Below are 15,548 nucleotides of genomic sequence, written 5' to 3' on the forward strand. Positions count from 1 at the left end.
TGACACGCGCATTTATCTGATTCTTTTACATTAATTCGCAAAACAATGTTTCTGGTATTTCCGGAAGGGCAAGAAAATGGGGAGAAATAAAGTGTTTGTAAGAGAAACGAATTGAAGCCGATATCACGACGCAAAAATCCTTCCGAAAATAACCCTTCACGAATAAACACTGGAAAAACTGAACCATTTACAGACTTACAAAATGTTATTAAAATCTTTGTAAATTTTATAAAATCTTTGTACTTTACTTGTAAATTTCAATGTCTGTAAACGTGCACACTTACAGACATTTTGTAAATCTCATAAAAAGTATGTAAATTTTGTCTAATTCTGTAGACATAATATCTGTAAAAACTTGGTATTTTTCTTGTAAATTTGTTAACTATTTTACAGAGATTTTATCACATGTCTGTAAAATCTCTGTAAAAGTTTTACAGAGATTTTCTGAACTATGTAAAATGTTTATAAAATGTATATATTTATACTGTAAATTCCAAAGTCTGTAAATGTGCACACTTACAGAGATTTTGTAACATCTGTAAAATCTCTGTGAATTTTACGGATTCTCTGCATAATATCTGTAAAATGTCTATATAATGTCTATATAATGTTGGTGTTTTCTTTGTAAATTATGCCAATAATGTTCAAATTTAAGAAGAATGTACGTAAAATCTCTGTTAAATCTCTGTACTTATTTTACATAGATTTCAAGCAGAACAATAAAATCCATGTAAAATATCTGTACTACAAAGATCAATTCAAAGGGCTGCAAAATGTCTTTTTTAAAGAGATTTTGCAGTTTTATAAAATCTCTTTACAAATTAGTAAAATTAATGAACATATATTTAAATGGCTGTAGCACACTGCAAATGTGATTTACCCTTACATGAAATGACAACATGCATTGCATTTCATTTGGAAGTCGACCATGATAAAAATAAGGTAGTCTGAAAACTGCAAGCCATAAAACCTTTATTTCAAAACAACCTGCTATGTATGTATCATTACAATATATTACTTAAAAAATTAAAGTATGATTTCACAAAACATGTATTTCACCCCCCTCGTTTTCCAACATAGTCAATTATAGTCTTATTAGAGACATGACATAAACACACAAATTAATATCCCCTCTAATAATTAACAATTTAAATAATCTATCATGTTATTTAATTGTTAATCAGTCTCAACCTACATTCTAATATAGATGTACTGTCAATACATGTAGTTTAATCTGCTTAATAATACATAAACATAATCATCAAAATCCACTTGTTGCAAACATGCTTTTATAACAATTTGAAATATCTATTACATGTAGCACGTTTTAAACCTATAAGCTTTCTTCAATGGATAAAATATGTGAATGTGAGTATAATGCTACATGTACCGGTACATTCATACTTCCATGTGAGCATCAATGTATTTATATACATGTATACCTTAACGTAAGCTGCTTGACAGATCTAGTTTAAATACTTTTAGCAGTACAGTAAATGGTTTGAACCCAGGAGTATCAGTAGTTCGTATAGTGTGATCATCCGGGTGAGAGTAGTTCTGAGAAGAACTGTTGTTGGTGACTGACGTTTCAACAACCTGAGCGGAAGTCATCTTCAGAGTCAAGTGAAAAGTTGTTGTCAGTCGATGTTATAAGTCAGGTTCGTTGATGTTGATTGGTCAGTTTAGCCGTGATGTTATTGACTGTAAGACTTGTGTTAAGTTTGTCAACAGTAATTGGTCAGTTTCGATCCGTCTATTGTAAGTCAAATTAAGTTGTTCTGTTCCGTTTATTGTTGGCCAAATTAAATAGTTCTGTCGGTCGATGGTATTCAGAAATGTGATTGTTGACATCACCATTTCTTGTCGCTCGTTTGTGTTCAGTCAGTCTCGTGTTGAGGTTTCTACCGGTCTCTCCGATGTAGGAGGCCTGGCAGTTGGAGCATTTGATCTTATAAATCGCTCCTTGTCTGTCGTTAGGGTTTGGTCTCTGTCTTTAATGTTGGTCAGTAAACGTTGTAGCGTAGTTGTAGGTTTGTGAGCTACACGGATATTTAACAATTATCCTGCGAAATCGCACGGAATATCGCCTGATACTTAGCCGACGAGGCCGTAGGCCGAGTTGGCTAAAATCAGACGATATTCCGCAAGATTGAGCAGGATAATTGTTTTATTATTCAACAAATTGGCAACGAAACACATTTTGCACATAGAAAAACTGTAATTAAGCAGCGCTTAACAAGATTTCGGACGAATCTTCACAACCTACAAATATCGCAGGATATCTGTTATGTACGGATGACAGATATCGTTAACATTTTGACCATATATGGGCAGCGCGCGCATCTGTTGAATAATAATGAAGGTTGTAGGATCTACGCAATAGTTTCAGAAGTGCCCTTGATGTAGGGAATTGTCGCTTACTAACCACCAAATCGACTGGGACTCTGCTGAATGCCTAACCTACAGTACTAACTATTTTCAACGACTGACTCTGGAAAGCTGGTACACAAAGTTAGAACAGACGCCTATTAACAGATGTCAACAACTACCGGCACCTTACAAACGACTTATTCACAACGTAAACACTACCGACAAATGAAACACTGACAGAACTACTTAATTTGACTAACAATAGACGGAACAGAACAACTTAATTTGACTGACAACAGACGGATCGAAACTGACCAATTACTGTTGACAAACTTAACACGAGTCTTACAGCCAATAACATCACGGCTTAACTGACCAATCAACATCAACGAACCAGACTTATAACATCATCGACTGACAACAACTTTTCACTTGACTCTGAAGATGACTTCCGCTCAGGTTGTCGAAATGTCAGTCACCAACAACAGTTCTTCTCAGAACTACTCTCACCCGGACGATCACACTATACGAACTACTTTTAGCAGTATCATACAATGCATTTTGTTTTAAGCTTGAACTAATCTAATTCTTTCAACTTCCCTCATGTAGGGCTGCAAATAATTTGTTCTCTCTGGAAAGGACATATGTCCAAGTAAGACACCATCTTGGTCTTCGACTCAAGCAAAAGCACAAGCGCATTTCATTTTGACAGCAAGCACAAACACAAGGATCAAAATTTGTCCTTTTTGCGTGATCATGCTTGTGCTTGCGCTTGCGTTGCAAGTGTAAACCAGGCTTTATTAATAAGGACATATGAGCCCTTCTTATTTTTATGAGCAGGGCTCATATGTCCTTAAAAGGTTCTTTTCTCTTGGGTGGAGACTAACATTGATTGAAAGGCCATCAACTCCCCTTGCAGTTCCATAAGATAATTCAGCAATTGAATGTGGGATCTGAAATTGAATAAGGGAGAGCAGTTTGTTACAAATTGACTAGCAAAAACATTTTACAATAACAACAAAATTTGAGTCAATCAGTCAGGCACAGTTTGCATTAAAATTTCATTGCATGTTATAGTTCAGTAATTTGTTACCATACCGGTAGTTGCTATACAACCTTTACTGTAACTCAACCAATACCTTCATTTTGAAGTGTAAGGCACAATAAAGATATACTCTTATTGTCAGTCATGTCAGTCAGTCAGTCAGTCATATGTACATGTACATGTATCTAAATCTGTTACAGGGTTTGATGGACCATCACCAAACTGATTATGACTGAAATATTTTAGGTACACTGTACTTTGCACGGTACGATTTTGTCACATGTGATAAGCTTACGGCAAGCCTATGACACTTGAAGCTAGTTGTACGCTGTAGGTTGGATTTTCACAACACAATAATTATTTGTGTCATAAACCTGTCGTTAGCATTTCACAACCATGTCACATGCAATAAAATCATACCAGGTTTCCAATGGAAAATATGACAAGAATAAGCATAAGTAATGGCATACATGTACAGTGCAGCTTATTCAATAATGGTGACAGAAGAATCATAAGCATAAAGATAAACACAAGCAAAATAAGAAGAAGCACATATTCAAAGTCACAACAAAATCAACGAGATTCTAGCATTTATAAGCGTACAGTAAAAACCTGCGAGTAAGAACCAGTTAGGCTAAAATTTGCAAATAACACTGTAGATACCTGACCATTTTTATAAGAACATATTAAGCCTTAAACTTGGAAACAGGTTCTATTTTTTTAAAATGATTAAAAATGTTTACTTTTGGGAAATAAGTTTGTACAAAGCATTACTATGCATGAAATCATGTCATATTCTAAATAATTAGTGCTTCATTTTAGCATACATTGTAAGCACTTACCAGTATGTGGTATGCAAATTTTATACAAGGAATAGGGAGAATACAACTTAAATCTCTATAACAATATTGAAACTTTTTTTCAGAAATTATGAACCTATTAAGAACCTTATTAGCCTGAATTTGTGTTAATACCCCTTTATGTAAGAACCTGTTTAGGCTAACTTGAAAAATAATAGGTTCTTAATTGCAGGCTTTTACTGTACTCAAATTAGGGGAAAACATGCTCCTTCTTGTGTTAATGTTTATGCTGATATTATTATGATTTATTGGGAGAAGGGGTGTCCTAATAGTACATGTAAATGCAATGGACTGCTAGTGCACTTACATGTGCCATGCAGTCCTTGTTTCAGCACTAACAAGGATAAGTCTGTTGGGTTCTTTGGTAAGTTGCTTCACTCTCGTACTGGTGCATTAGGTAGGGCCAGTGACTAATGCTGGGGGTAGCCATCCAGGATCTGGATGTCTGGGCTACAGGTGTGTACTTGGCTTGTTAATACTTTTCTCTATTATGGTGAGTCATAGTGTGGACAATACAAGACAATACAGTGCATAAGGTCTGTCTTGTTCAAGTGCAGTGGCAGACCCAGACCTTCATACAGGGCTCAAAATAATTTTCGGACAGTTGCCGATCATGTTGTCCAGCCAGACAGATTTTAGCTCGGTCATGTGTCCTTTCTTAACGGTCAAAATATTGAAAATAGCACTTTTAAACTACCACTCATTTCTGCTGTTCGTTAGATAGTTTGTTTGCTATTTCTTCGCTGTTTTAGCAGGAACTTTTATGAATAGATCGCTTTCTAATGCCCTTCTGGTCATCAGTTGTCATTCTCAAAGCCATGTATGTGACCGGTGAAAATGACCGGCAAACTGAAACTTTGTCCGGACAAATTGTCATCTTGGCCGGACATTGTCCATTGAACGGCTGTTATTTTGAGCCCTGTTCGTATAAGAAAGGACCCCCATAATCCAGACCCTGAAAAAAGGTGGGGATGACACCCAGGCAAGTAAACATGGCCCCCTTTGATCAATGAAGCTTTTTTCATTTAAATAAAACTCCTCCAAGTTACATGTATGGATCTTTTGCTAATTGACTACCATGGTATTTGGGCCGAAAAAAGTTCAAAGGAAGGTCTCAAGGCATGAGAATTGATCATAAATACAGTGATTTTTATTTGGGGATCACCATCCTCAGAGACCCAGGGGCAGTAAGTGGGGGCAGAGGAATATCTATATGGGCGGAACAAAATCCCAAAGAACAGTCAAGAACGAAAATAAGATGGCTTTTCTCTCTGGTTACATACATGTAGAGTTGAGAGATTGAAATAAATGTACCAATGCACACAATGTACTTTACATGTTGAAATTAGTACTCATTGTCAGGAACAAAACTAAGTCTTGTACTTACATGGTCATAGATGTTATATGTTGCAATCAACCCTGAACATCTGTATCTGGAAATAATACAATAAAAAGACATGTTGAGGAGTTCGGTGTTTATTGGCATAAAAAAAATAATAACAAAATGCCAAACATACACTGTACACATGTCTGACATGTTTATGAATCATCGAATTCGTACGACAAGTGTACGAGCAGAAAGAAACAAACAATAAAATAAACCGATCTTCAATATTTAAGCTTACCCAGAAAATATTAAGCTTAATAAAGCCTCATGGAAACCCTCTGATGGAAACTCGTATAAGTAATAACTATTGTGCAAAACCTTACCTTGGAAAGACACTTGCCTACAACAGGCGCAACGATCGGAGATCCGGTGAAAGAAGACTCCATGGAGCTACACGAGAAGATAAGCTGTCTTTAGGCGAACGAAATTATCATTCTAGCGAGTAAAAAGCTTCTTAAAAATGGATTTGTAGACACACTTCGACCCTTGCTGCTTCGAACCGTTACAAATCAACCGCTAAAAAGTTAGAGCCAGAGAGGACGCCGGGATTAAGTCATCTTGCGCATGATCGGTTCGGAACCAGTTCTTCCCGGCCGAAGCAGACAGAAAGATAATGGGACGCGATGTTCTTTCCGCATACAATAAATAAAGAAATAAATAACTAAATAAAGGAATAAATAAAAAAAATAAAAAAATATTATGATATATATATTATAATGATATTCTTCTGGCCGGCCAAAGTTACAATAAAATATATGGAACAGAACCACGATAACAATCCTCGATATTACAAAATCCTCGTTTTAACGAACATAATCCAAAGATCCAAACGTAAAATGTACCCCGATATTCATTACATCGAGGTTTTCGATGTAATGAACTCTCGATATATTGGCACTTCTAAAAGCAATGTGTCACTAAAGCTTATCAAACATATAATTAATTGAAAAATAAATAAGCAGACAAATAAATAAATGAATAAATAACACAGATTTCGACTTGTGTACTTTCACAGAGTACAGAGTCCTGACGTGCACTTTTTCAGATATTCCCGATATTATACAGAGCCCTGCTTCGGTAGCATATCAGGCGAGTTTGGCAGAGCCATGGTTCGTATTTTGGCGAGACACAGTCGACCAAAATACCCATGGCGCGCGAGACCAAACGAGCCTGATATGCAGCCGAAGCGTGCCAAAAAGGTACGATTAGGTATTTACCGTAACCAAATTCAGCCAGATCCGGTTATATTTCTCGCTCTGTTGAAGCTATGCTTGCAAGGTAAGTACGCAAATTGTGTTGACTTGCATTGGTCTTCTACACTTTTGCCAAGTTCGACGTTTGAGTCGGTGTCGCATTTCTGTCGGATAATGCGACAAGACTAGTCGAACGTGCGGCAGATATCGACAGCCGATTCAGACGTTGAACTTTTTCCGAATCTAATTCGTTTAATTGAATTCGACACGGCAGATATGCGACGTATGAACCAGGCCTAACATGCATTTTGCAGAGCCCTGCTTATGCACTTTTACATACATTTTACATAGCCCTGCTTATGCGCTTTTACATACATTTTACATAGCCCTGCTTATGCGCTTTTACATACATTTTACATAGCCCTGCTTATGCGCTTTTACATACATTTTACATAGCCCTGCTTATGCGCTTTTACATACATTTTACAAAGACCTGCTTATGCGCTTTTACATACATTTTACAATTTGCAAACACTCAAATCCTCTGTAAACCGTAGATTCACAGACTTAATAAAGAGATTTTGTCAAGTCTGTAAATTATGGTCAATGCTTCATACTCTGAGCACTAAGAATTCACAGACATTTTATAAATATTTTGTCTTATTACAAAATACAAAAAGTACGCAAAATGTATGTAAAACCATAATTTACAAACATTCTGTTATGATGGTGAAAGAAGACCTTAAAATTTCTTTTTATAGAAAGTCTGTAGAATTTAAATTTACAGAAATTTAACCAAGTCTGTAAAGGGTTCAGTTTTTCCAGTGAAAATTATGAGCCTAGGGGCTTATTTTTAGGTACAGCTCTCAAAGAAAGATACAACTTCCGATTATAAGCACACACATATTATACACCCTTTTTTATCAGAATATCGAGGCTAAAATGTGCGATATGTTAAGAACATTTAAAGAATAAACCCGAGGCTGAGATTTTGATTGAAAAATAATTTTGTGTTACAAACTTGTAAATACAATACAATTTTATGTTTTTTACCTAAACCGTATAAAACTCCTCCTTTCTCTAAACGGCAAAACAAGCCAATAAAGCGATAAAAACCTTCAACAATCAAACGTTCATTGCTAAGGACAGTTCGATGAACGGTAGATGTGATACATGTGTATGGTTTACAGCACAAACGGAAATGTCATAGGCTAAAATTTAAGAATATTCAAAAGAATACTTCTAGCCTAGCATCGGCAGAAAAATAAGAATATTCAGCCTGAGCAGTAAAAACAATATTCTTATAATGGCCTAAAATTAAATCGGAAGTTAGAGAATGCTAGAGTACTAAGGTTTTTGTTTATTTTTTTTTTTTTTTTTTTTTTTTTTATATCCAAAAGAGGTAAGAAGCTACATGCAAAACTTTCCAATTGTATGCTATGTACATCTGTATGCTATGTACATCTGTAACATACCGGCTATGGTGGGGGTATGGAAATTTTCTAGAACAACCCTTTGTTTGTTCTTGTTTAACTTTGAGAGTTTATGCTAGTAAGTCGTGGAAGGTTATGCGCAGACTACTAATGATAATAATTTTTTTGATTGATCATTTTTTAACTCTTATTTGGTGTTGTTGCTCATGGTGAAAAAGGATACGTATTATATAAAAAGAAAATATGATGAATAAATAAAAGCCTTCAAAGACTTCTTCTAAGGCACTTCTTACAAAAAATAAAAACAATGTTCTTACAAAATGAGTATTAAGTGCCTTTCGAAAACAAATCAATGTTCCATAGGTTTTGGGCTCAGCCTTTTTCTTCTTCGACTAAAGAAGATCTCCCCCTAGTTACACCCATGAAAAAACTGACAGACTTTCATACCCGTTGGCATAGTACAGTTACTGACGTAGCCACAAAGATCAGTCTAAATTAAAGTATAAAGGGCAAATAACTGGGGAGCTCCGATTTTAGGCTTGCCTAAATCTATATATTATTTGTTATAACTTTATCCTCTCAATGTCTCATCTGCAATGTCTGGAAAAATAAGTTAAAGCTCCCAAAGTTTTTTGATATTCCTTATGTAAAAGCGAATGATCTAAACACTAAAAAACCCGTGTATTTACCGTCCGTGCATTACTTGCTTCGTGAAAAGGTTGTCACAATAACAGAAGCAATATTTAGCAGAGAACATTATGTGCAGTTAGAGTGCTACTATGACCAAAATTTTTGTTTTTCTTTTCGTCTTTTTCTTAAGTCAATTTGTTCAATAAGTCTATATTTAACTAGCGCGCTAGAATTTAGAACGTTGCGAGCAATATAAGCCCTGAAATAGCTTGCCGAAAATCGTGGAAAACCCGTCCGCCATTACTCGGACGTCTAAAGTGAGCCAGCGACTGTACTGAAAAGCGGATTTACGCATGAGTTGGTCCGTGACTTTATATGCGCATCGTCGCTTCGAGCTTCGAATGTTCCAAGAGAGAATATACTGAGAATTAACAGGGTTATAAAAGATATTTCTTCGTCAAATTCTTCGTCTAGTTTGCCCGGTGGCGAAACCCAAGAGAGCCGCAACGAAGAGACATTGCAATTTAGCGGCATCGTTTCTTATAATGAGAATTTAAAGCCGTTTGACGTCGGTCTAAAGGGCAATGTTTGTATGCAAATACTTCAATATTTATTTCATTCGATGAGGTTTTGGCGCTGTACAATCGAAGCACCGATCGAAGAAGCCTCGAAGAACGAAGAGGAACGGCGATTCATGGACTACATACGTTTGAATACATGGTATGATGAGAACGACATTGAATAGTTAGGATAAAATGTCTGCAATGTTTGAATTAATAGAGAGCTCTGCATATATATACATGAAGGTTTCTTTTGCCGTTTGCGAAGGATTGAAATGATCTTTACTGTTGTTTTCATTCTTGTAATCTATCATACACGCCATGGGCATAAAATCTATCTCAGCTGTTTTTTTCGAAAAAAGCTTTATAAACATGAAATAATGTAAAATTTATACAGAAAAATTAAAGTCAACAAGATGGTGCAGGTGATCAATGGATTTAGCTCCTTGAGTTTTATACAGTTTTACCTTCCTTGACTACAATACAGGTAATAAACCTTTTTAAAACTAAGTGTTATAATGGGTAATAACACTTCAGACATCTAGCTTCAGCCAGCATTCAGTATTCCTGTTTCTTAAAATAAGAAAACCATTTGAATGCTGTATAGAGTCCTTCACTCTATTTACTGATAATGTTATGAAACTGTCGCACAAGTAGCAGCAAAACTGGGTAGGAGTAGTTTTTCTCATTCATATCACCCATTTGTTTTCCTCTTGGCCCCGTGATTTTTTGATGATAAAAATAACTGAAACAATATATGCACAACATGGGAACAAGTAAAATAATATTAAGGGTATAAAGTTTTAAGTTCATAAACGGGAACACCTGGACCTCAAACAAACACTGGGACCTTGATCAAACGTTTCCAGTTTTGTACCGGCATTTAAATGAAGCCTGCGTTGAGTCGGGGTCTGGCATCTACTCAAGAAAATATTTTTTTTTATGGTATCATATGCAATATGACAGTGGCTCTTTCTAGAGAATATCACTGGCAGTACATTGTGCATCTGCAGTATGTGTATGTAATTGAGAGTTCAATTTTGGGACTAATCTTGTGTCAACTTAACGTGACTGTAGACAAGCCAGCTCTGTGTACCACCCTAAATAAATTGCTTCCTTGATGCAAAAAGGCAAAGTCTGCATGCAAGCCTGCTTGCCCATCAGGCCAAAGCATATCTTGGTTTAAGCAACCTGGATGAGATGGAAGTACAATTGCATCACAGGTTTAACCTCCCCACTCCCCCCACATACATGTAATGACACTGGTCTGGGCTCACACCTAAACAGCTTGATTCTGAGTCTTGCGCACTGACCATTAGGTCACCGCACCTAAATCAAAACAACTACCCCATTGCTATGCAACATTTTTATTTTGGTACAGGTTTGACTGTATTTGTTGTCGGCTTCGCAGTTCGTGTATACTCTTTAAATAAATACATATCTAATGGTTGCAAGGGTCCTGTTAGCCTGCGAGAGCAGACGCATTTCCGGCCGTCGCTTCTCTCCGCCGAAAAATATTTTTCGGCGGACAGAAGCGACGGCCGGAAATTCGTCTGCTCTCGCAGGCTAGGGTCCTGTGTGACCTCAAAATTGCCCCCTTGTTACAAAAAGGCAAGGTCTGCATGCAAGTCTAGTTGCCCACCAAGCAACTAGACTTGCATGCCCTCGTCACACCATCAATTTGCCAGTTCCCATTCTACACTTGGAGAGGAGGCACCATGAGAGTAGTCTTGCCCAAGAACACAGCACAATGACACCAGTAAGAGTCCACACCTGAACCGCTTGATCCGGAGTCCGACAACTTACACTTAGGCCACCTCACCTCAATCAATACAACATTTTTATTTATGGTACAGATTTGACTGTACTTGTGTTAGAAATTATGATGGATCAGCAGCTCAGGGGTTCTCTGACACATTCACATGATTTATTGTTGGCTACTACATTCTCAAAAATAAATATATTGCAAACTTAAAATAAAGAGTAGCTAGAATTTCAACGGTGCTCTGTTGCACACAGCATGAGTGATTGGCACAGGTCATAATTATAGCTCATGGCCCCTGTTGTACTTAAATATAATAAAGATATACTGAGTAAAATCCGGATAGCATGTATGTCTCTGAGACAGGCTAACACTGTTCTATCCTGAGATTACTTCTCAAAAAATGTTTATGAATACTATAAGTGCACAATGAAGTACAGTCCTACTGTAGTGTTTTATATTGCATGCAGAAATAAACAAGTGACCAACACTGAAGACGTGCTGGTGAGTTTATTAAGACTACAGTGTATACAGAGGACTACAATGGAAACATTTTCAGTACATAATCAGTAAAAAGATATTGCTAAGCTTTGCATCCTCTGTATGTTCTTTCACATAATGTACCGCCTCGTGCGAATTTATTTAAGTTTATTTGTACAATAGAGGATATAATTCAGGAACATACAGGCCGATTTGCCCAAAAATTACCTTTTTGACATGAAGTATTTACAATAAATTTAAAAATGAGTATTCTAGAACACGAGAGCTTGAGCAACAGAAGTAAATTACGCCCAATGTTTTGCTTCTAAAAAGGAGCGAATACAGTAAACTCACTGTAGATAATTCGAAGCGTTCTATTCTATTCACTTCCCTTGGATAGTTGAAGAAGTTAACCTCACAAAGGTTGCAGGGAGAAATATCTATAAAGCATTTCCAAGAGTACAAGTTTCCCTCAAAGTTATCAGACGATCTATTATTCATCTTGCGTGGTTCGGGCGAGTTAAAAATTCCGCCTCTTGAAATGTTTTCTGCCATTATGTTGTGCAAAAGTGACATGGAGATGCCCTGAAGTATGTTTAAAAAACATTTGCGCAGTAGATACGGCTTCTACATCACTACAGATTAAAAAGAAAACCAATGTTTTCCAGATCGGTCACTCCAGCCTTCGAAGAAGCCATTTTGTTGATGCGCATATGACGTCAGCATGCTCTCGCCCCAACTAGTTCCAGATCTCTATTTGGTCCTCGGACATTTTTGAATCTAGTAATGGCGGTGTCGCAGTGATCTTGGTATCCCCCAATTTTAGGTACCCCCGTACCAAGATCCCTAGTGATCTTGGTATCCCCTCAGGGGATACCAAGATCACTAACAGCGTCGAATACAGCAGACTGGGGCAAGTGAAGCAAACCAAAATTCCACTCAAACACCATTTTGCTTTATCACAAAGCTTTGTTCGTAAATTTAATCGTTCTTAGCAAACAATATTAGCGTCTTTGCAGATATTGGCAAAGGAAAACAAACCGCTTGTCGGTTTGATTCTAGTCCGCGCAATTATTCTTAAAGCCGAACCACGCGCCGGAATCCTTTATACTATAAACACGCACATGGTGCTTATCGATAAACTTTTCAAGGCAGGTTAATATTTCAAACATAAACGATTGTAAGAGATTCCAATTTGCTCGGTGGATGAAAATTTCACATGCGAAAATGCTTGATCAAGAAACCGACAAAGGACTGTCACGCAATAGAAACTCGATATGAATGCAATCACCAGGCTGTGAAAATTGACCTCTCGAGTCTGTCAAAGATTTTAATAACCTTAGACCAAAGATTTTTTTTTTGATTTTTTTATTAAATGCTCATTTATTCCATGTGAACTAATCCCTTTTATTTGTATCGTTATTAACAATATAGTTAAGTGACAAATAAAGCAGTTATGTGTAAACAAAGAAGACGTAGTCTGATTGGGATAACGTAATGACCTTTACTCCTGCACATAGTGATTTATAGGTATTTGATCATCGTCCAAAGAGTACAACAAACAGCACAACAAAGATGAATAAAGAAAATCTCGAACGTTGAAAACGTGGTAAGGACAAGACATATTAAAACGTCAGGAGAGAGAGATATATTGGGGATCAGGGGATACCGAAATCCCTAGTGATATGGGTATCCCGTCCTACTACAATGTCTCTGATGAGTATGATGAAGAGAGAATTTACCAATACTAGAAATGAAAAGTAGGTTAAATAGACGAAAAACGTTCAAACGGTAAAAAAAAAAAGGTAAGGAGAGAGAATTTGGGGGGATACCTAAATCCCTAGTGATATGGGTATCCCCTTCCAATATGTCAGTTATCGATACCCTTTTGTAGAAAATCGAACGCCGTACAGACAAAAAATGTAGGGTAGACAAATAAAAAATTCTCACAAAGAACGAACTACTATACCTGTAATGAAAATAGAATTACCTATACTATACATGTAACTGAACAAGTAAGCACAGTAAATCGTTCCGTGATATAGGTATTCCCTCCTTGAGTATTCTGAGGTACAGATTCGACCATATGACATAGACTATAGCTAGCAACAAGCATTCAAACCAGGAAAGCACGCGGAAAGGGCTAAAAGAATAATAATATATAGCCTAGACCCAAGGTAAAAGAAGAGAGATAAACATGCAAATCGTCGACGGAAATCATTCAATCGAGGAAAAGACTTAACATGTTAACAAGCAATGCCTTCACCTATCCCCTGGCGCCAAGTTGGCGCATAGGGCTAACAAGTAATGCAGTGGAATAATTTTTTGGAATAAACATATTTCTAGTGATGTTAAACGGGGTTGGGTATCAGGGTCACACAAGCAAAGCAAGGCCTGAAACTCGGCTGGTGTTTGGGAAAATCTGGAAAATAAAGGCTGGTAAACTTGTTTGCAGGAAAAAGTTTTTTAAAATTGGGATTTTTTCCCACTCCCCTCCCCACCTTCAAGACACTCTTACTGTGTTTATTGCTCGAAGGAGAAAAGAAAAAAAATGATAATAGTAATTAAAGAAATCACTAAGTCAAACGCCGCAAAATTTCACCCGTAACGTAAGTAATACGGTTTGCAATTGTTCTTGCTGTTGGCCCTCCAGATGGCTCTCTGTTCCATCCCAAGTGTGATGGATAGCGACGTTGCAGCTCTTCTTCCAACGCACTTGATAACTCTTCGGGGCCATTTAACCTGGCATTCAAACTTGTGCGAAAGCTTGCCCCTTGATGGTCTTCCCCAGGTTTCTCTTTTGTGGCATTTGTGAATGCCATAAATCAACGTCCTTTTCATTTTTGTTTTACGTCTTGTTATTTCTATATATAATTAAGTTAACCGATAATGTATATTTCATAATGGAAGGGGGTACGCATATCGCTAGGGATTTTGGTATCCCCCTAGCTAAATTCCTCTCTCCTTACCTTTTCTACAGGTTAGAACGCTTTTCGTCTAGGTAACACACCTTTTTATCTTTAGTGTTGGTTACTTTTCTATTCAGAATTCTAAAAAATGGGATACAGAATGGGACACGGAAATCACTAGGGATTTCGGTATCCCCAAAAATTCCTTTTGTACCCGTTTGAAAGCCTTTCGTCTAGGTAACTGCTTTTGATAGGTTAATTCTCAGAATACTCATCAGAGATAATATAGTAGGAAGGGATACGCATATCACTAGGGATTTCGGTATCCCCAATAAATCACTCTCCTTAGATGTCTTGTCCTTTCAACGTTTTCAACGTTTTAAAGTTTTTTTATTTTTTCTAATGGTAAATGTTCTAACCTTGGGTCGATGCTCGAATACCTATATCGACTAAACCGAAATCACAAGGTAAAAGTCATTAAGTTAACCCAGTATTTACTTACCCTTACCTGCAATAAAACCTTTTGCTGATAACAATACAAACAAAAGAGATAAGTTCACAGACTCGAGAGGTCAGTTTTCACGCCTGGCGATCGCATTCATATCGAGTTGCAATATTGCGTGACAGTCCTTTGTCAGTTTCTTGATCATGTTCGCATTTTTTCTTAAATGTTCATTCACCGAGCAAGTTGGAAGCTCTTACAATGCGCTTTTTATGTTTGAAATATTAAAGGTTAGCCGGTATAAGGGATTTCGGCGCGTGGTTCGGTGTTAACAGGTTTTAAGAATAATTACGCGGACTTGAATCAAACGGTTGTTTAGCTTTGCGAATATTTGCGAAGTCGTCAATATTGTTTGCTAAGAACGATTAAATTTACGAACAAAGCTTTGTGATAAAGCAAAATGGTGTTTGAGTGGAA

General features: G+C 36.9%; 1 long non-coding RNA gene across 1 annotated transcript; it reads right to left on the reverse strand.

Annotated features, from left to right (window-relative positions):
- Positions 1–955: 955 nt before the first annotated feature.
- LOC144641959 (uncharacterized) lies at positions 956–6,170 on the reverse strand. Its single transcript, XR_013568662.1, has 3 exons — positions 5,986–6,170; positions 5,663–5,708; positions 956–3,323 (listed from the first exon to the last, which is right to left on the reverse strand). It is a non-coding gene; the product is annotated as an uncharacterized LOC144641959 (long non-coding RNA).
- Between the last annotated feature and the right edge of the window lie 9,378 nt (positions 6,171–15,548).

The sequence above is a fragment of the Oculina patagonica genome, chromosome 1, assembly GCF_052425735.1.
Source record: "Oculina patagonica isolate OP01 chromosome 1, crgOcupat, whole genome shotgun sequence".
In the NCBI taxonomy this organism is placed as follows: Eukaryota; Metazoa; Cnidaria; class Anthozoa; order Scleractinia; family Oculinidae; genus Oculina; species Oculina patagonica.